This window comes from Haliotis cracherodii, unplaced genomic scaffold (assembly GCF_022045235.1).
Source record: "Haliotis cracherodii isolate W230 unplaced genomic scaffold, xgHalCrac1.p SCAF_11, whole genome shotgun sequence".
In the NCBI taxonomy this organism is placed as follows: domain Eukaryota; kingdom Metazoa; phylum Mollusca; class Gastropoda; order Lepetellida; family Haliotidae; genus Haliotis; species Haliotis cracherodii.
Window position 1 is genome coordinate 23092306 of NW_027266266.1, and position 9792 is coordinate 23102097.

Consider the following 9792-nt stretch of genomic DNA (forward strand, 5'->3'; position numbering starts at 1 on the left):
TATACAACATGCAGGCCCATCTTTACAATCTTCAATCTCATTCTTCGCGGATGATATAATTTGTTTGTTGTTTCGAGCTTTATTTAGCAGTTTTCCAGATATATGACGGGGGCTTATACGTAGGTAAGTCTGGACCAGACAATGTAGTGACACTATGAGCAATGATATACCCGGTCGGGGTACGATGACACGCCATCAACCCAGTCACCGAACTTGACCACCCTGTCCATTTGGTCACCTCTTACGGCCAGCATACTTTATGTTGATGGTGGCCCAACCCAGAATCCCTACCGGGTGGATCTATTATGGAGGTTATATTTGAGAGATGTGGTTTATTCAGTGTAACGGTCTACAGAAGACAACTATAAAGCATGGATTGATATTTCCAGTCATCACAACACACTGCAATAAGAAGGTATAAAACAACAGCTCCATGTATCCAATATGTATGAATACGTGAATATTAATAATATAAACAGTTGCGAGGCTGTAGAACATTAAACATATAGTTTGACAGTTTGTATAAACTACTTATATTGCTGGCATTCCTAACACTAATAAAATGGTCAAACATTGGTGCTTTACACTGACATCTGAACTGGACAAACGTCGCATGTCCGCACATTTAAGACAAAAATAATGATACTCATATTTGGACAAATATATATATTCTAGTTTACAGCTTCAAGCATTTCTGTCATCACTGTTTTTCAGTGATCCATTCTTATATTTTTCACCGCTATTTTGCCTTTTACGCCCAATGGAATCAGTTCGTTGAATAATAGAGATTGGATATTCTTTGGCTTTGCAGTTTTATATGTCCATCCGTACCTATTTCAATATATAAATAGCAAGAATAGTTACAAAGGTCTTTTCTTTGCTGCTCACATACGTCAAAACCTAATTAAACTTAATAAATGAAACACACACATATATATACTGCAAACGTACCAATGAGCTTCTGAATAGGTTTTACGATTGAAACCAGATGACGATGCCTGCGGTGAAATCATAGTAAATACGCTATTAGAGTATAGGAAAATATATAAATTGTATATGAAATTTTCTCACATGCAAATTCGGTGTTATTTCATTTATGGGATTGGTGGGAAAGTCTAGCATTTAAAGCGTTTGCTTGACATGCAGTCTGGTCGGGTTTGAATCCCCACATAGACAGCAATGTATGAAGCCATGCTTGTGCTGAAATGTGTCCCCTTTGTTCCTTTATTTCTGTTTTCCAATTCCATGTTTTGATACTGTATGATGCTTTTCTTCATTTTCCATCCGGAAAAACATGCATGTCTAAATATCGATGTTTTTGTACAAAATAACCCCTAACCACTGACTGTTGAAAAGTGTTGCTATGGAAGTCCTTATTGTCGGTATGGTTGATGACGGACTCTTGAATGCTTGTCACAAAATGCTTCAAAATAAAAGGATGGCTAATTCACACTTTGTTCTGTTTTTGTGTTGGTTTATCAAAAGGATTCAGAAATTTTTAATGAGCTTCATGTTTGGTGAAAGATGTATTGGGTGAGTGTGCATGCCGCTGAGAAGAATATTTCAGTTATATCAATGTGTGTCAGCTTGATGTTAGAGACAAGGCCGAGGCGCTGCATGTCTTATATGTTTACCTCATTGCGGGTTTGTGCTGACAAACAGAGAAACGTAATATGGTCGCACCTGGGATCCGAACTTATGATGATAGGTTTCTGGCACTCGCAATGGACGCATCTCTCCACGGCGAATGTTTGAAGCGTGTCGTGTTAAGACAGGATATATTAATTGTGGGTAGGTGTGAACTAAAACAACTATTCAAAGGTGAAAAACAAAGAAATAATCAAATGGGATTAAAAAGGAACGGTCGACAATACGTTACGACTGCAACATTGTTATTCGGCGTCAAATTGAAATAATAATTTTGATGCTAAAGCGGACATTGAAACGAGGATCGAGATGCTGTTTCTAGTAAAATTGGTGTTCATTTCTATTGTCTTCTTCGACGAATTTACCACAAACTACGCATTTTACAGTTACTGGCTTCTGCCTCAAGATTTTATTTTTTTAATGCATGAGTGAATGGATTGGGTTTTACATTGCGTTCAGCAACATTCCAGCAATATCACGGCTAGGGCATCAGAAATTTGGCTTCACACATTGTATGTTGGGAATCAAACAAGGGACTTTCGCGTGACGTGGAAACGCTTTTATCACAGGCTTTCCCACCACCCATATGTAGGCGTTTAACACCGACGTTAACTGCGCCATATCTGCATTGGTGGCGTCAATACATTTACACCGTTTGTTTTAAATATGACAACACACCGCAAAAATATTATTGGGCATACTGAAACATATATTCCACAATTATGATGTTAATATAAGTTGAAACGCGAAGTTTAACTGTGTGAAATTGATATGTAGAGAACTAATATGTGAAGTCAGTAAATAACCACACACGATCAATGAATAATAAACAAATTCAGTAAAGTACGGTTATAACGAACTCAAAGGGACTACTAATTTTAGTTCTTTATAACCGTAGTTCGTTATCAGCATATATACAGCATAACTACAGAAAAGAGTCGGGACCAAAAAAGTAAGTTCGTTATATCTGTCAGTTCGTTATACGCGTGTTCGTTATAACCGTAGTTTACTGTATATTGAAACACACAGGCTCAGGTTTACAATCATAACAGGCAATACAATGTGTCCAACATGTGGCAGCAGCAATATACAATAGGCCCTATTACATCAGTCGGTGCACTCACGAATGTCTAGAATGTGTCACAATTGAACATCTTGAACAAGCACGTGTTCCGTTCTTGAATCCAGGAAAAGCGTCGATGTTTCCCGATAGGTATCCCGTTCACTCATGGCAAGTAGATAAATCACAGGTCAGGTCGTAGAAAGCGGCCTAGTATCACCCTCGTTATATAGGTTCCGCCATACTTCTAGAAACTACTAGCGCCAAGCGTCTCGAATCATGGAGGATCGACAACTGTATCCAAGAACATCACAATGGTGCTCTCTATATCTGTATGGTAACGAAGGTCTCAAGCACTAGGATATAGTTTGGAATATAAACAAGTTAAAAAACCACAGCTCCAAACTACTAGCTGTCAAAATCACTACTTAAGCTTGATATTTTGTACGATGTGCTTTCACTTACATTTGCAATCATTTCATAATCCAGTAAGGAAGGACAAATGCTTTTGGGGTGGGATTATGGTATATATCACGAAGTGCTTAACATTGAAGAGAATGTACGAACTGTCTATGGATAAAGGTAGCTGGCTTTATTACACCGTGCTTTTTACAGTTTTGGTGTCGTTTAGATAATTGTAAATTTGACACGCTTTTGGATCCAATCATTGTTAGTGAAGATGTTGATGTAAAAGGCAGTGGTACAGAGGTACCTATATAGAAATTGATACACACCTTTGCACCAAGAAAGCGTATTAACGGAAAGTTGTGTGTTGTGACGAAGGATACTTTTTTTAAATTGAATGAACTCAAAAACATTTATTATTTAATGAATGTACAAATGGTGACGATATGAGTAACGAGTTGAGTGAAAGATTGAATGATGTATTCCATCCCAAACTGTCACTATTCGACCAAATGGCAAACAATTGTTTGATTCACATTCAAGAAAGGAGTGTAGGGTACGCAATAGGTTACGAAAGAAAACAAGAAAAAGTAATATAGACTATAGAAAACAATGCAATACAGTCATCAGTTACAAGTTGTGCTGAAGACAATTTCTTTTATAACATCTATGAATTTCTCTCGGAACTACATACAGTAAATAAACAATCATATTGCCAAATAGATTAGAACATCTTCGTGCATACCCCCATTAAAGAAAAACTATACGGATGACAACTCTTCTATATTTTCAGATTTGAAAAAAATCAGACACATTAAATGAACATCTGCCGTAATAAAAGGGCGCAAAGAATTACCATATTTAAAAAACAAACATACTAAGAGGTACTCTCGCAGGAAAATGAAATATCTGATGTAATAAAATGCCTTCAAATGAATAAAGCATCTGCTCCCGACAGAATAAGAAATAACATATTAAAGAAAGCAGCGAACATCATGGAACAACAAGTCATCTTTTCCATTTGAGTCTTCACGACCACACACACACACACACACACACACACACACACACACACACACACACACACACACACACACACACACACACACACACACACACACACACACACACACACACACACACACACACACAACAACTTGAAATCATACACTACAAATTCCATTCAACAACTCCAGTCAACAAGGTACACGTCGTCCATTCATTCTTGCTGATCTTGAACCATTGTAAAAAGCTAGAACTATACAATATTTCATCTCGTTATGTCATTATGTATGCAAACAAACATTTGAACTGCACGTGTTTTGTGTGAAGTCCTGTCGGGAGTAATTGTATGGTTGACCTCAAAAGAAAAATGTCGAATCATGGTACAAACACACCCATCGTCATTCAGAATAGTTTTATGAGTTAAAAAAACACACTGCAACTCTGGTCTTTATGATTTAAGACACACATCAACAGTGCTTTTCTTCTGATGTGGGTTTAAAATCCCATAAAGACGATCGAGCGTTGTTTAAGGCCAGATTGTTTGTTTAGGTTTACAGATTTTTATTGTGAAGAATGAGGTCCGTAGAACGATTTTCTTTTCAATAAACTGCATTTTACAGGATTTATTTAATCATCTAAGTCTCCATTCTGCCATGACTTATAATTAATATAACGCGAAATCTTTGGTGTCCGATATTATATTGAGTGAAGTGGTATGGATTGAGTCCAAAGTTTTCAGTTGGTTGTCGATCTGAATTACGGAATCACCGACAGCAGCCTTTAAACAAAGCATGCAGTGTGCTCAATCAGTGTTTTACACGGAAATATTTCACTGGAACATGTGACAGTCATTGAAAGTATGTAGCACAGGCACATCGCAAGCAAACATGAAGAGAGCACCCCTAAAGAAAACCAAGCAAGCTGTCATTCTACACCGTCATATAGCTCAATGTGACGTAAACGATATCAGGTCACGGTCGTATATAGAAATGCGCCAAATGTCTGTTGAACGAACACTTAAAATTCGTTCTTTATGTAGATTTTTACTGTGTTTTGTGAACAAAATGAATTGTCACACATCCTTTGAACAGTGTTGTAACCGCAACTTTGCATTTTTAACCTAGAATTGTTCATTATTATCGTACAACTATATACAGAAACTAATATATCTTACAATTCGGAAATCCTTAGTCATTTCCGAGTATCCCGTACTTGTTTTGTAGCAGAGTCGTATATAAAATTACATTTCTCGAATGTCTCTTGTATTTATGGATGAGTATTTCTACTTTTTCTGATGTTTTAGTCAAATCATGTCAAATCCGTTGCAAAAAGTACCCATTGCAATTTTCATAATGCTAGTATCCACTTGAGAGCAAATTTAAAAATGATATCTTCAAACTCCGATTATTACATGTTTGTTTAACGCGCACCAAGCAAGATTCTACGCAGTTGGGATGCGATGACATGCATCGACCAATCAGCGAGCCTGACCACCATGTCCCGTTAGTCGTCTCTTACGACAAGCTTGGGATGTTGAAGACCAATCCTAAACCTAATCTTCAAGGCACAAGGTCTTTCTAATGGTTAACGATAGCCTCCTTATACCCGGAATCGCCTACCTTGTATCCCTATGTATCACAGTATATGTGTTTACCAGATTGTATTCCCTACATGCAATATGAACGACTTTACTCAGTCTTAGTTGACGTTAAAAACAATTTGTGAAATTGAAATCTACAAACACAATTCAAATGACAAGCTTGAATGTTTACTGTGCGATTAATACTACACGTAGTTTGTCAATAAACACTTGAACTTGCTTTTGAAACGGAAAATAAGGTTAATGTGTAGACATATCTACAGTCTGTTAAATGTCTTAAGTGATACAATCTCTTGAAGTATATTAAGACACAATGTCTTTTTAATGTTACATGGCCGTCTCCTTATTCCCAGGAGCGCCTACTATGTTCACTATCTGACACGGCTACGTATCACAGGGTGTATGTGGTTACCTGATAGTGTCCCTTACCTGAAATATAAAAGTCTTTAATTGATGAGTTCAACTAACGTGAAGCTGAGCAAGGTCCCTTGACAACGTTCCTCTTGTCGTATCTGATACCACCATGTTTCAAGGGGTGTGTAGATACTCATCTCGAATATGAAGTATTCGCATGGGCTTAAAATTGTTAAAGTCAAACAATGTGAAGCAGTAATCTGTCCAGCCTGAACAAAACATGATCCCTTTGAAACTGATCTTTTCTCAGTTGTATACGACTGTGAATCCTTAACAATGTAGTCACTGTGGTATATGGTGTCATCTCTCACATCACAAAGAATTGCTATGGATATGCGAGAATAGATTATGAAGCAAAACAGTTGTGTGAATACATCATATAACGATATATAATTACGTGCAACACTTTTAAACTAATTTCAAAGTTACTACAAGTTTTAGATTTAACTCTTTTCAGCCTGCATTCTAGCAGAAACTGAAACCACAATCAAATATTGCACCATTTTAAAAATAACTTATTTGCCTTGACGTAATAATGTTCCCTGAACCAAATATGTAGTTACTTTTGCATTTCTTTTGGTAGGCTATATTTGAGGTCAATATACGACGGAATTTACTATATTGGATATATGCTGTGAACACAAACATTAAACGTACACTAAAAAAAGGAGCAATCACGCTATTTTTATGCTCACCATTGCACGTTGGTTAATAAATGCAGTTAGGTTTGCATGTTTTATAGTTTCAATTCATTCACATGTACAGTGAAAATGTAAATAGATGTCTAAGTATGGCATAACATAACAGACACATACACATACTGGATGGTGTCATCGACATCGTGTACGGGGTACTGTTAGGGACACTCAGCTAACCATGCAAGATAGCGAATGTGACTTCCCTAAAGTTCTTGCCATTTAGCCAAAAATCTATCGTTATCGTTTTCTTGCATCCTCCTGTTTGTGATACATTTTTGTCGCAAAAGTCAGGAATGCGAGTTTCCGACATGTGGACACTTAATCGCCAGGACGCGAGTGTGCAACGAGACTAGAACGCGAGAAAATACTTGTTTTTTGTCGACTTTTGGTCCGCCTCCGTGGTGTAGTGGTAGAGTGTCCGCCCGGAGAGCGGAAGGTCCGGGGTTCGATCATACGTTAAAACATGGTACTTGTTGTAACCCGGCATTAAGGGTATAAAACAAGGACTGATCCAAGTCAGTATATTGTGTCCGGTCTAGTAGAAGCAGACACAAAACACGTGCATGCAGGTCGCTAAATAAGTGCAACAATCTTGTACGTAACGTTAAAGCCCAATTGCACCTCAGGTACACCTAAAGGTACAATTGATAAAACACACAGGACCGCGAGAACGCGAGGACATGATATTTCTCAATTCGAAATCGCGAGAACGTGAGAATGTCACTTGCAGTATTCCGTACATGTGGTAAATAATATAACACCGATGTGGGCGTCCGATTCAATAACATATAGATGCCATCTTTTGAATATTCTCAGAAGAAAAACTCTGAAGCCCATTTATCATTTGGCGTGTGTCATCAAGAGAGTGGGGACATTTGCAAGAAAGTTTGACATTTGAAAGAAACACCTCAACATGATGCAAGCATTCATTGTATCGGTTCCACTATTGTTATTGTTATATGCATGTACTGAAGTAACATCTGTGATACAAGAGCGTTTCGGAATAGAACTCTGCAAGAGACACTGTGCCAGATACAACCGCTGTTATGGTATCAGGTACAACATAACCTCCATTACGTGCACTATACTGAATGACAGAAACACTGACGGAGACGATTTGCACCTGTCCAGGAGGGATTTATTACAGGTACGTATGTCTAGATTGTCTTGCTCAAACATAATTCACGAATATTGCATAATAGTCATTAGTGCAGAATGGATATATATGAATAAACGACGAGTGGCAGTTGTTTATTGTACAATATAACACTGCAGGGAGAATAAACCATGAGATCGCATACACATGTATTTCTTATATGAGATATCAACATTCCGTACAGCCTCGTTAAGTATGTTAGTAAAAAATACACCTGGTAAAAATATTTATCATCTAATGGGTAGGTTACTCGGCAGGATAAAGCCAACGGATAAAAACGATATCCGTTGGGGTCATATGCGGATAGATATGCAAATACCAAAGGTCAAGTAAGGACTACTTTCACTGTTTATAAACAAACATGGCGTCGCCCTCGTCATTCGGGGATCGAGTCATAATTAACCATCGGGAATCTGGATAAACTACAGGGATAATTGCTATCATTATTAAGAGCAGTCTAATATACTGAAAATCAGTGTCTAACTGTGACGTAGATAAGGCATTTTAGAAGTTTTGGCAACTTTGGAGATATAAATTTCGAAACAATTTTGCGAGGGCACGAGGCCTAGCCAAGCGGGATAAGTAGCCATATCTGTGCTTGTAGACCTCTGCGGCTTGAAACCTTCTCCACAAATTAAAATAGTTGGATTTAGCCGAAATATATTTGAATTGTTACCTTGTTGCGTTTTGTCGCTGTGTGTACATCTGACTACACTTCTTAACGTTATGACAGGACAGACCGACTGTCAACAAGGTCTGACTGGCCGTGACGTCTCAGAGACTAGGGTTAGAGTAGCTTCCCTTCCGTTACTCTAGTTAGCAGACCGATTGATTGCCGCAAAAGGCAATTAAAAACAATTGTTGTTTTGCGTTTATGTTGCTTCGCCACTGTATAAGAAATAGATTTCAGTTGGAACTATATTGGCTTCTGTCACTGTCCGACTGACACGTCACTTACCCTCTGACGTAATATATATTAATGCGCGCATTGCAGGAAAACTCGCAATTTTTCGGTTATGTTTGTGAGAGAGGGAAAGCGATTTTTTAGCACAGAATTAAAGAATGACATTGTATCATAAAGAGGTTATCACGCGAGTGTCATTGGGGATGGTAAATATCCTGTATTCGGAATAAACACTATGTATTTAGCTCGCCAAGGCTCGCTAAATACAATGTTTATTCCTAATGCAGGATATTTACCATCCTCAAACACACTCGCGTGATAACCTCTATTTACCTGTATTTAAGTAATGATGACTTCCTGAATAGAATCCGACCACGGCGATGTCAAAATTATGAACAGGGGGGCTAAATGTGGCCTTTCCCGTTTATTCTCACAATTTACACGTCGATCATCTGTACCTTTTCTCCCAATACCTATTGTCATATCTCTCCCACTTTTGAATGCGATCGTTCGGCAATTGTGTTCATCTGCGTTGTCCAGCTACATCTATGGGGTTCAACTCACTCCAAGCACTTCCCTCTAAAAAATAACTACGAAGGGTGGCACGATGGGTGCCCCTTGGGATGCCTCCTTCTTGCTTAAATGTCTTACCTCCAAATGTACATACATGTTATCAATGAGTAAACTTCAGATGGCATTTGCTTTCATTTTTGACAAATCGTTCAGAACCCCTGAAGATAGATATGCAACTATATCTTTGGTCACCACGTTTATTAACACATGCCCCATGGATCAAGAAAGTAGGAGTGTTTCCTTATGTTTGTTTGTCACGTCGTGTAAAAGTGAAAAATCCTCGTGACAGAATTGATATTAACTCAGGGGCTATATAAACATATATAAACT